The sequence below is a fragment of the Cebus imitator genome, unplaced genomic scaffold, assembly GCF_001604975.1.
Source record: "Cebus imitator isolate Cc_AM_T3 unplaced genomic scaffold, Cebus_imitator-1.0 Scaffold101, whole genome shotgun sequence".
NCBI classification, from domain to species: Eukaryota; Metazoa; Chordata; class Mammalia; order Primates; family Cebidae; genus Cebus; species Cebus imitator.
In genome coordinates this window covers 5980672-5986671 of record NW_016107416.1, presented here as the reverse complement: position 1 = coordinate 5986671, position 6000 = coordinate 5980672, and positions in this window count along the sequence as shown.

Below are 6000 nucleotides of genomic sequence, written 5' to 3'. Positions count from 1 at the left end.
TAATGTGTTGACACTGAAAATGAGAATTCACAGAGCACAGTGAAAAGAACGCCAGGAAGGGCAGTAAAGGGACAAAAAGTACAAGGGAGGACACACAGGCATCCAGGCATGGAATAAGAGAACTCGAAGGCAATGGTCCTGTCTGGCTTTGGGTCTGGGGAGTTACCAAGAATAACACATGGAAGAGGCATAAAGGGAACAGCTAGGCTCAAACCTACTGGTTTTCTCTTATTTGCTACCAAGAGACCAGGGCTGTGTTGTTATTTTCATTACAAAGTGTTAGTATTACTCAGCAATAAAAAGGAACAAAATACTGACCCATGCTACAACAAAGACAAAACATCATGGTAAATGAAAGAAGCCAGCACAAAAGGACACATATTTTACTACTCCATTCATATAAACTGTCCCGAAAAGGATATACTGTAAAGACAGAAAGTAGGTAAGCAGTGGCTTGGAACTGGGGGTGGGAATGATGATTAACTATAAACTGCAATATGCCACAATTTTCTCACCTCATATATCGTGAAAATTATAGTAACTCATAAAGGTCCTTTGAGGATCAAATGAAATAACAGTTTAAAGCTTAGAACAATCTCTAGCACTCAGTAAGGGCTCAAAATGTTCACACACATGTAGATGTTAACCTTAAAATAAGTAAACATGGAAATAAATTTATTACAACATTTGTGTAATAAATTATAAACACAGAAAAAAGCATAAATTTCTAAAGATTCAAAAACAACTTTTTTTTTGTTTTTTTTTTTTTACATAAAAGCCCTATGTTGAAAATGGACTTCCATTTTACATTTTCACTCTAGTGATTTTTTACTATAAAGATTAGGGGCCGGGTGTGGTGGCTCATGCTTGTAATCCAGGCACTTTGGGAGGCCAAGGCAGGTGGACCACCTGAGGTCAGGAGTTCAAGACCAGCCTGGCCAACATGGTGAAACCCCGACTCTACTAAAAATACAAAAATTTGAAGTCAGGTATGATGCCTCCAGCTTTTTTTGTTTTGTTTTGCTTTGCTTTGTTTAGGATTGTCTTGGCTATGCAGGCTCTTTTTTGTTTCCATATTAAGTTTCAGGTGGTTTTTTCCAGTTCTGTGAAGAAAGTCAATGGTAGCTTGATGAGGATAGCATTGAATCTATACATTACTTTGGGCAGTATGGCCATTTTCACAACATTGCTTCTTCCTAACCATGGGCATGGAATGTTTTCTTCATCTGTTTGTGTCCTCTCTTATTTCCTTGAGCCGTGGTTTGTAGTTCTCCTTGAAGAGGTCCTTCACATTCCTTGTCAGTAGTATTCCTACGTATTTCATTATCTTTGTAGCAATTGTGAATGGGAGTTCACTCATGATTTGGCTGTTTGTTATTGGTGTATAGGAATGCCTGTGATTTGTGCACATTGATTTTGTATCCTGAAGCTTTGCTGAAGTTTCTTATCAGCTTAAGAAGATTTTGGGCTGAGACGATGGGGTCTTCTAAATATACATTTTCATTCATGTCATCTGCAAATAGAGACAGTTTGACTTCCTCTTTTCCTAATTGAATATCCTTTATTTCTTTTCTTGCCTGACTGCCCTGGCCAGAACTTCCAATATTATGTTGAATAGGAGTGGTGAGATAGGGCATCCTCGTCTTGTGCCAGTTTTCAAAGGGAATGCTTCCAGTTTTTGCCCATTCAGTATGATATTGGCTGTGGGTTTGTGATAAATAACTCTTATTATTTTGAGATATGTTCCATTGATACCTAGTTTATTGAGAGTTTTTAGCCTAAAGGACTGTTGAATTTTGTTGAAGGCCTTCTCTGCCTCTCTTGAGATAATCATGTGGTTTTTGTCTTTGGTTCTGTTTATGTGATGGATTACGTTTATAGATTTGTGTATGTTGAACCAGCCTTGCATTCCAGGGATGAAGCTGACTTGATCGTGATGGATGAGCTTTTCGATGTGTTGTTGGATTTGGTTTGCCGGTATTTTATTGAGGATTTTCGTGGCTACAATAATCAAAACAGCATGTTACTGGTACCAAAACAGAGATTTAGACCAATGGAACAGAACAGATGCCTCAGAAATAACACCACACATCTACAACCATCTGATCTTTGACAGACCTGACAAAAACAAGCAATGGGGAAAGGATTCTCTATTTAATAAATGGTGTTGGGAAAATTGGCTAGCCATATGCAGAAAGCTGAAACTGGATCCCCTCTTTACACCTTATACAAAAATTAACTCCAGATGATTTAAAGATTTAAACATAAGACAAACACCTTAAAAGCCCTAGGAGGAAGCCTAGGCCATACCATTCAGGACATAGGCATAGGCAAGGACTTCATGACTAAAACACCAATAGCAATGGCAACAAAGCCACAATAGACAAATGGAATCTAATTAAAGAGCTTCTGCACAGCAAAAGAAACTATCATTAGAGTGAATCAGCAACCAATAGAATGCAAAAAAATTTTTGCAATCTACCCATCTGACTAAGGGCTAATATCCACAATCTACACAGAACTTAAACCAATTTACAAGAAAAAAAAACCATCAAAAAGTAGGCAAAGGATATGAACAGACACTACATTTACGCAGCCAACAAACATATGAAAAGAAGCTCCTCGTCACTGGTCATTAGAGAAATGCAAATCCAAACCACCTTGAGATACCATCTCACGCCAGTTAGAATGGTGATCATTAAAAAATCAGGAGACAACAGATGCTGGAGAGGATTTGGAGAAATAGGAATGCTTTTATACTGTTAGTGGGAATGTAAATTAGTTCAGCCATTGTGGAAGACAGTGTGGCAATTCCTCAAGGATCTAGAAATAGAAATACCATTTGACCCAGCAATCTCATTACTGGGTATATACCCAAAGGATAATAAATTGTTCTATTATAAAGACACATGCACACGTTTATTGCAGCACTGTTCACAATAGCTAAGACTTGGAACCAACCCAAATGCCCATCAATGATAGGCTGGATAAAGAAAATGTGGCACATACTTACCATGGAATACTATGCAGCCATAAAAAAGGATGAGTTCATGTCCTTTGAAGGGACTTGGATGAAGCTGGAAACCATCATTTCAGCAAACTGACACAGGAATAGAAAACCAAACACTGCATATTCTCACTCGTAAGTGGGTGTTGAACAATGAGAACACATGGACACAGGGAGGGCAACATCACACACCAGGGCCTATAGGGGGGTGAAGGGCTACAGCAGGGATAGCAGGGGGTAGAGTGATAGGGGAGGGCTAACGTTAGGAGAAATACCTAATGTAGATGACAGGGGAATGGATGCAGCAAACTACCATGGCATGTGTAAATAATACCTATTTAACAAACCTGCGTGTTCTACATATGTACCCCAGAACTTAAACTATAAGAATCTTAAAATTAAAAAGAAAATGACAATCTTGAATGTACTCAAAATAAAATAAAAAAAAAAAAATACAAAAAAACAAATACAAAAATTAGCTGGGTGTGGTGGCACATGCCTATAATCCCAGCTACTTCGGGAAGCTGAGGCAGAAGAATCACTTATATCTGGAAGGCAGAGGTTGCAGTGAGCTGAGATTGTATCACTGCACTCCAGCTTGCATGACAGAGGGAGACTCTTTCTCAAGAAAAAAAAAATTAGGATGTTGTTCATCCTGACAGTAACATCTAGGCCAACAAACTCTGGAAGTCAATACTACTGGGCCAAAGGCACCTACCTCACTGACACATGTGCACTTTCCGATGTTTTCCTGTCTTTTATAACACATGCTGTGGTAGTGGAGGCTCCCAAGTTCTACCTTCCCAGAAGGTGTCAAACATGAACTCAATCTTGTTCTTGTTCATGGGGCTTTTTCTTTTTTTTTTTTTAAGTCTCGCTCTGTCTCCCAGGCTGGAACACAGTGGCGTGATCTCAGCTCACTGCAACCTCCACCTCCCGGGTTCAAATGATTCTCCTGCCTCAGCCTCCAGAGTAGCTGGGACTACACGCGCGTGCCACCACACCAGGCCAATTTTTTGTATTTGTAGTAGAGATGGAGTTTCGCCATGTTAGCCAGGATGGTCTCGATCTCCTGACCTCGTGATCCACCTACCTCAGACTCCCAAAGCGCTGGGATTACAGGTATGAGCCACTGAGCCCCACCACGAGCCCTTTCAATACAGGTACACAAAGTGAAAAGCTGCTAATTCACCACTCCACCAGAAAAATAAATAGTTTAATTTTGATTCTTTGAAATAACTACTGCATGGAATATAATCTGTATTATCTTTGGTTAAACTATTTTCTCACTGACATCAACATTTACATTCTCTCATTTATTATCACTCAGGCCATTATTCTCTTATTCTTCAAGTATTCCCAGAAAAAGTTTCTAACATGAAAAGAGAACAGAGACAAATTTCAAGGTTTAATAAATTTTATCTTGATAACATCAAAAACAAGTTTAGCTTTGACATTGCAATATAAAAAATACATTGGTCTTCACATTAGTTTTACATGGAAATATATAATTATTTGAATATTTAAATATAGCTTTTCTTTAACCAAAAAAAAAAGTGTTACTCAGAGCCCTAGTTACATAAATAATTTAAATGCACAAATGCAAAAACACACTTCACACGATATTGTCCACATACTGTAGAACTCAGGACAATTACAAGAAAAACCTATGCAAGATACTGAACAAGAACAAGATTAATAAAATACTCATTATGGTTGTAATTTGACTTTTTACTATTAAAAGAATTTAATGCATTCTTGAATACACAAAAACATCAATAGTTTTATCTAATCTGCAAATTAAGCCAACATTTATTTAGACAAAGGGGCACATCTTGTATCCTACCAAATTCTGAAAGTAATTCGTTTCCAATTTAACTTAAATTATAAGTTTTACAATTTCAAACTTGTCTAAAATAATCATGATTACAAGAACTTAGTAAGCATTTCAAGAAATTTAAACAAAATAGTCAGTACTGCACTGTACTTTTATGTTTGGTAATATAAAATTTAAATATAAGCCTTCTCCCTGCCCCCACTGAAAATGGTACTTAGAAGGGCTTCCAATGTGAAATGGTAACACTTTTGTAACTTGAAATTTTGATTACTTGAATTATAAGAGCCGTTCTCTCTGCATGATGTAATTACAACAGCTATGACACATCATATGTACTATTTCCATTTGAGCTCTTGCTTTTAAACTTACACTGAAAGAATGCAGAATGTCTATTAGTAATATTTAAGGGAACTATATGTCTACTCCATAGGGTAAAAAGACACCAATACACAAAAGTAGAATATTTTATATATCAGCTGTTTATTTATTTCCTAGTCAGTAGGACAAAGCTCTGTTCTTAAATTAAAATTGGAAGATTATTTTGAAATAGTGGCTCACAGTGATCTTTTAAGAAGAGAAGTGAAAATATATTTGTATATGAGGAGGCAAGGTTGAAGGAAATGTGATATATGCTGCTTTGCAACTAAAAACACAAACATTTGTCTTTTTTTAAAACATAATTACTATTTCAATTTAGAAGTACAGAAATCAAAACAGAACTCCATCATAGCATACACACAGGTTAAATAACGGCCCCTGAAATAAAACCACATTTAGAAACCAACTGTTATACTACATTTCATTATTTCTAAGGTAACACATTTTAAATTCTGAAATCAAGATAATGGTTTAACATTGACCTTAGTTTCAATAAAATATGGCAGTCATACAATATAGCTGGAATTCATGTTTCCCCTTAACATTAAAGATAGAAGTTCCAGGATCTTGGCTCAACATGAATGAATGACAACTCAATGAATTTGTACCAACTCAGCCATTCCACCTGACTAAAGATTCTGGATGTATTCTGACTATCCCAGACTCAAACTGCATCTCATTAACATCTTTTATTTGAACTGTTAAAATCTGTTAACAAGCTTAAGACAAACTAATGTATAAATACAGGTTTCCACTTGGAAAATGGGCCTCCACAGAG